Below are 6,237 nucleotides of genomic sequence, written 5' to 3'. Positions count from 1 at the left end.
CCTCCTGCCTCTGACTGACAGCGCGCTGTCCCGAGCGGCGCGGACCTCAGCCCCGCCTCCCGCGCCTCCACGGGATCCCGGTCCGACCGAGCCGTTCATTCCTGAGCCATCGCGCTTCACGGAGCCGGTTTCTTTTTTTTCCCTGTGTATTATACTTTTTATTTCTTAACTCAAGAACTATTGATTGAACACCTGTTCCAGAAACCGTATGTATTGGGCGCGAGTGCACACGAACTCAACCCTGAGGTGGCTTTGGGAATCTGGCTCCGTAACGTTGATAATGTGAAATAAATGTTCGGTTATGCAGATAAGGAAATTCAAAGCTACTTAATGGGTATGCTGAAGTTCTTGGGCTAGTACCTAGCGACTACTGGCCCGGGGTGGAGGCATTGCACTCTTTTTTCCCCCTCCAAAACCAGAGTAAAGAAGTTGCCTGTTCCCTTTGGCAGGTTTGTGAGCCTGACTCAAGAAAACACCTTTTATTTATTTTTGTTGTTGGTTTTTTCGAGACAGGATTTCTCTGTGTAGCCTTGGCTGTCTTAGACCAGGCTGGCCTCAAACTCACAGCAATCTGCCTGCCTCTGCCTCCCAGAGTGTTGGGATTACAGGCATGCGCCACCATGTCCAACTGAATGATCGTGTTTTATTTCATTCTTTTCTCTCTGAAGTTTGCTTGCTCCAATTTTATTTTATTGCATTCCTTGAGAGAGAGAGAGAGAGAGAGAGAGAGAGAGAGAGAGAGATTTGAGACTCAAACCCAGAGCCTTGCACGTGCTACACAAATGTTCTACCACCGACTCACATTCCCAGACAGAAGGTTTTTAAATAATACATTTGTTCTGTTCTTAGCTGGGTGCACGCCTTTAATCCCAGCATTCAGGGGACAGAGGCAGGTGGATCTCTGTGAGTTCAAGACCAACCTGGTCTACAAAGCAAGTCCAAGATAGCCAAGACTACAAGAGAAACCCTGTCTTGAAAAACCAAAAATAAAATAATACATTTGTTCTCCTGTCCTTGTGCATTTATGCGGTGGAAAAAACAAACAAACAAAACCCCTTGAGGCTAGGGAGCTATCCCAGCCTGTAAAGTGCTTGCCTCACAAATATGAAGATCCAACTGATTGCCGGAACCCATGAAAAAAGCCAGGCCTGGTGGTTCATGCTAATAGTCCCAATGCTTGGGGACGAGTGGATCCCTGGGGCCTGCTGGCTAGGCAGCCTGCCCTACTCAGTGAGTCAGTCACAGGCCAACGAGATGGCTGTCCAGAGGAGTGACATCTGAGGCTGATCCTGACCCCGACACATATGTATGAGCAGACAAGTACAGTTGCTATGGCTTAGTCAGTATGCGCAGGTGTTCTATCTACATTTTTACTTGAAAACCTGAAACATGCTTTAACTCCTTTAGAACAGCAATTTAAAATGTCCATATACATATACCTGTGATTCCAGCACTTAGGTGGCCTAGGCAGGTGGATTACTGTGGGTTTGAGGGCATCCTGGGCTACAGGGTGAGACCCTGCTTCAAACAAACCAAAAAATAAAAATAAAAGCACACCCAAAACACATGCACACACCCCACCCCAACCCCGCCTGACATATCATTTCTGCCTTCATTGAAGCTGGCTTCCTTACCATGAAATGATGTCATGAAGTTGAGCTTACAATGCAGCAGAGCATTAACAACACAACTGCATTTGTCTTAGAAAGGAGGCTCTGCACAGACGGCTTGAAACAGGCTAGGTGGTCTTTCAAGTTAGTAAGTGTCCCACCTGGACCTGTAGTGACCACCTGATAGTGGCCTTTGAACTATGATGACGTTATGGCGGCTGGCCCAAGCAGCAGGCCTCAGAAGGACTAATGCGGGGAAGTGTCCTAGTCCTAGGGGACAGGGAATTGTCAACCCTTACACTGCTCACTTACATGTGCCCCATCTGTATATAGCCCTGCGACAATCTTGAGCATTATGTGTTGTAGCATGTGTGTGTGTGTGTGTGTGTGTGTGTGTGTGTGTGTATGGTATTGCACATGTGTGTTGTGGGTATGGATGTAAGAAATGCTACATTTCCCAAACATTTGCTGAACACTGTGAAACTTTTATTATGACAATGCATTCAAATATTTTTATCTCCCAACTATGTAAAACCTTTATACAAATGTTTTACACACACACACACACACACACACACACACACACACACACACAGTTAAAACTTTATTAACACAAAGGCCCTTGCTGCATTGCCAGAATTTTAAGTGATTTAAGTGGGCAACCCTTCTGCTATCATTCATTACTTTTGCACAAAGTCTTTTCAAACTAGCCAATTTCACCAGGCGTGGTAGCACATGCCTTCAAGCCCAGCACTCGGGAGGCAGAGGCAGGCAGATCACTGTGAGTTCGAGGCCAGCCTGGTCTATAAAGTGAGTCCAGGACAGTCAAGGCTACACAGAGAGACCCTGTCTCAAAAAAACAAAAACAGAAAAACAAATACACAACAACAACAAAAAACCTAGCCAACTTTAAGACTGTGAGTTCAGAACCACCCCCACCCCCCAGCCAATGGGGAAAAGGCACAGTCACCCCCTACATTAGAATAAAAGCCAAGTGACTTCCTATCCTGGCCTTGCTCTTCCACTTTTATAAGTAGTGTACTCGCTGGGCAGTGGTAGTACCCACCTTTAATCCCAGCACTCGGGAGCCATACGCAGGCGGATCTCTATGAGTTTGAGGCCAGCCTGGTCTACAAAGCAAGTCCAGGACAGCCAGGGCTGTTACACAGAGAAACCCTCTCTCAAAAAACCAAAAAAAAAGTGCACTCTTTTATTTTTGTTTTTTGTAATTTGTATGAGTATTTTGCCTGTTTTTATATATGTCTACCACATGTATACCTGGTGCCCATGGAGGTAGATGACATCAGAAGAGGATGTCAGATCCCCTGGAACTGGAGTTAGAGATGGTTGTGAGCTACCATGTGGGTGCTAGGAACCAAACCCAGGTCCTCTGCAAGAGCAGCTGGTGCTCTTAACCTCTGAGCCAACTCTCCAGCCCCCACCACACCTTCTAAGCAAGAGTTAAGCTGTGGGGCTGGAGAGATGGCTCAGTGGTTAAGAGCACCGCCTATTCTTCCAAAGGTCCTGAGTTCAATTCCCAGCAACCACATGGTGGTTTACAACCATCTATAATGTGATCTAATGCCCTCTTCTGGCCTGCAGGTGAACATGCGGACAGACACTGTATACATAATAATAAATAAATAAGTCTTTAAAAAAAAAAGAGTTAAGTTGTGTCCTGTTGAGACTTCAGCTGCAGGGGTGTCTCCTTCTCGGGGACTGAGAGGAACACTCCTGTTTACCTGTGCGTGGACAGGACTCTTCTTTTGTGCGTGAGCCTGCTGGGCTAAGACCAACGCTGTCTGTGTTCCAAGGTGGTAAGTCTATTTCACAGTCCCAGCAATGTGTTTCACTTCCCACCGGTCTCTTCAGCACTTGGTGTGGCCCTGCTTTTCCTGTCTCACACTTGGCAAACTTGGTATCTTGTTATGGTTGCAGCTTGCATTTTCCTATTGCACTAAGAAACAACACAAACTTTTTTGTAGTTGTTGTTGGTGGTGGTGGTTTTTCTTTTCTTTTTTCTTTTTTTTTTTTTTTTTAATTTATTTATTATTTATACAGTGTTCTGCCTGCATGTTAGCTTGCATGCCAGTAGAGGGCACCAGATCTCAGTATAGGTGGTTGTGAGCCACCATGTGGTTGCTGGGAGTTGAACTCAGGACCTTTGGAAGAGCAGACAGGCCTCTTAACCACTGAGCCATCTCTCCAGCCCGGTGGTGGTTTTTCAAGGTAGGGTTTCTCTGTGTAGCCTTGGCTGTCCTGGACTCACTTTGTAGACCAGGCTGGCCTCGAATTTGATCTGCTTGCCTCTGCCTCCTGAGTGCTTGGATTAAAGGTGTGCACCACCACACCTGGCTATGAAGAGTTTTAAATCTCTTCTTTGGTGACATGGTATTAAGTATAATTAAATATTTGACGTTTAAAAAAAAGAGAGAGAGAGAGAGACTTATTTGTTTTTACTTTACGTGTATGGGTGTTTTGCCTGGATGTGTCTGTGTACCATGTAAAGTCCCTGCAGAGGCCAGCAGAGGGCATTGGATTCCCTGGGACTGGAGTGGCCTCATGTGGTCCTCTGTAAGAGCAGCAGGCGCTCATAACCAATGAGCCATTTTTCCAACCCTCCCTGCTCCCTTCCTTAAAGAGATGATCTCGCACAAAGCCCAGCCTTAAACAGGCTATGGGTCCAAGGACGCTGAATTCCTGATCCTTCTGCCTCTCCCTCCTAAAAGCTAGGATTACAGACTGAGCCATCACACCGAGAAATATGTGCCTTTTAAAATTAAAGTGCCTGGGCTGGAGAGATGTTAAGAGCAGTGGCTACTCTTCCAGAGGTCCTGAGTTCAATTCCCAGCAACCACATGGTGGCTCACAACCATCTATAATGTGATCTGATGTCCACTAAAAAAATAAATATTTAAAAAAATTAAAGTTCCTTGTCAGTAGTATACAGTTTGAGTCTTAGGCTTATACTCTTGTCTGTCTGTCTGTTTGTCTGTCTGTCTGTCTCTCTCTCTCTCTCTCTCTCTCTCTGTGTGTGTGTGTGTGTGTGTCTGTCTGTCTGTCTGTCTGATCAGAGTCTGTCTATGTAGCTCTAGCTATTCTGGAACTAATTACATAGACGGGGCTTGCCTTGAACCCACAGAGATCTACCTGCCTCTGTGCTGGGATTAATTAAAGGTGCCGCCACCATGCTTTCAACAGAAAAGCTAGAATGGGTGAGCTGTGCTTAGCAATGAAGGAGCACAGACCCTCAGCATGTTTATTTCATAAGCTGAATTGAGGAGGTATCTTGGGCTTTTCTTAATTAAATCATACACTCTCTATGTGTTAATTGGCTTGTTTAGATTACTTATGTACAGTCTCCTCATCTCTGTGGTTGAACTTAAAAGAAAATGGAGAGGGGTGGAAGGGGATAACAAGAGTCTCGATAAGGGCACACGGTGGTCTGGTGGTGGTGGCGCACGCCTTTGATCCCAGCACTCGGGAGGCAGAGGCAGGCGAACAGCTGTGAGTTCGAGGCCAGCCTGGTCTACAAAGTGAGTCCAGGGCAGCCAAGGCTACAAAGAGAAACCCTGTCTGGGGGCGGGGGGTGGGGGGAGAGGAAGAGTCCAGATAAGGAGCTGGGATGAAGAAAGCAGGTTAGCATCCTAACTTGGCTCTTCCATCTGCATCTAGGTGCATCTCACTGTCCTGCGGCCTCAGCTGGCCTAGCTATGTTGGAGGAAATAAAGTCGCCTGGCCTGGGATGTGCATAGTGGCAGAATGTGTGCCTGGCATGCACAAGAGCCTGGATCTGATTCTTAGAGCAAGCGTGTGAGGGATCGAGAGAGGCTAAATGTAAAAACAAAAACAACTTACAAAACTATAAGATGTTCTCAAGTCCAAGGATTAAAGGGCCATCTAGAACAGATGTAAAGTATCCAGTGGGCAGGTTCAAGTCTGGGGCTGGCTCATTTCTGTGTGGCCAGCACTTAGCCCCATGCATAGCACCTGAGTAGTGCAGACTGAATAAGCAATGGAAGAATTTGCATGGCCTTAGTGATGAGTAACAGGGCGGTGAGATGGGCGAGTGTCAGGGAAGCCACAGGTTAGACACCACATGAAACTGAACTCATGGTGTTTATTTGTTATCTAGTAAATGGAAATATTTTTAGTAACAAGGAAGAATACTTTTCCTGTATATAAACCTGCATTTCATATCCTCTCTTATCATGATCATCAGATTTAACTAGTAAGAGTGTTGACTGATCCTAGATCCCTTGGGACAAAAGCAAACATTCTCATTTAGTTATTGATTGGCTCTTGTTGTTGTTGTTTGTGGGTTTTTTTGGTTGGTTGATTGGTTGGGTTTTTTGGTTTTTTTGGAGACAGGGTTTCTCTGTGTAGCCCTGGCTGCCCTAGACTTGCTTTGTAGACCAGGCTGGCCTAAAACTCAGTGATCCACCTGCCTCTGCCTCCTGAGTGCTGAGATTGCAGGCGTGTGCCACCACGCCCAGTCCATTGGCTCTGATTTTTAAAATCAAATAGTCTCTTTAGGGCCAGGCGGTGGTAGCGCACACCTTTAATCCCAGCACTTGGGAGGCATAGGCAGGTGGATCGCTGTGAGTTCAAGGCCAGCCTGGTCTAC

This window comes from Acomys russatus, chromosome 17, assembly GCF_903995435.1.
Source record: "Acomys russatus chromosome 17, mAcoRus1.1, whole genome shotgun sequence".
Classification (NCBI taxonomy): domain Eukaryota; kingdom Metazoa; phylum Chordata; class Mammalia; order Rodentia; family Muridae; genus Acomys; species Acomys russatus.
This window is presented reverse-complemented; position numbering follows the sequence as displayed.